This window comes from Ochotona princeps, chromosome 13, assembly GCF_030435755.1.
Source record: "Ochotona princeps isolate mOchPri1 chromosome 13, mOchPri1.hap1, whole genome shotgun sequence".
NCBI lineage: Eukaryota > Metazoa > Chordata > Mammalia > Lagomorpha > Ochotonidae > Ochotona > Ochotona princeps.
The window spans coordinates 14,547,239-14,548,066 of record NC_080844.1 but is presented as its reverse complement, the minus strand read 5'-3'; positions in this window follow the sequence as shown (position 1 = coordinate 14,548,066).

Sequence of the window (828 nt, the reverse complement as noted above, 5' to 3'; positions counted from 1 at the left end):
CATTCGTGGTTATGTTTACAATATGAATATTCTGTGAACTTTTGGAGGACTCTTCATCATTTTGTCCAGTTTTACCACTATATTCAACTTTGCATTATAGGAGCGTTTGGCAGGAAAAAAAATCTAACAGCCTACTAACTGTAGAATAGGATAGACTGTTTTTGTAGAACAGAATGGCCAAAGCTCTATCAAAATGACAGAGAGAATAAGCAAAAGGATGATGCTACTTTATATTAGGAAAGTGAAAAATATTAATAGGGCCCATCACCAGCCCTTTCTTCTTTTCCAGAAGGGTAACTAAGAGAATCAAATAAGCAAACTGACTCATCTAATATCACACAGGTGGATGTTAGAAAATCAGAGTCACTGAAAATAAACTTGCCAGTTATATCCTATACAGAGGGTACATAGGAGTGTCAGGCCATCTCTGGCAAGAGACAGAATACACAGCCAGCTAGGAGGTGTAAGCTGAGAGATGCCAAAAGGTTCCTTCTGTAGCTTATTAGAGGGCCTAACATTTCAGCATTAGTCATCCATTTTAGCCTGAACCATTAGTGACCTGTAAAAATGGAAATCTAATCACCTTATCTTTTTATAGCAGCTCACAATTTTCCAAATATATTTGACATTTAATAATAATACCTAAGAGTTTCTATGAACACTTTCTAAGTGCGGGTACTATTTTAATATTCTGCAATCCACTTTTTTATCAACCAATAGTTCTGTAGTGGGGCACTATAATTATCCCCATATTACATATGAAGAAACTGAAGCATGTAAGATGAAATAATTGGCCTATGGCCATGCCATCAAAAACAGAGACGTTGA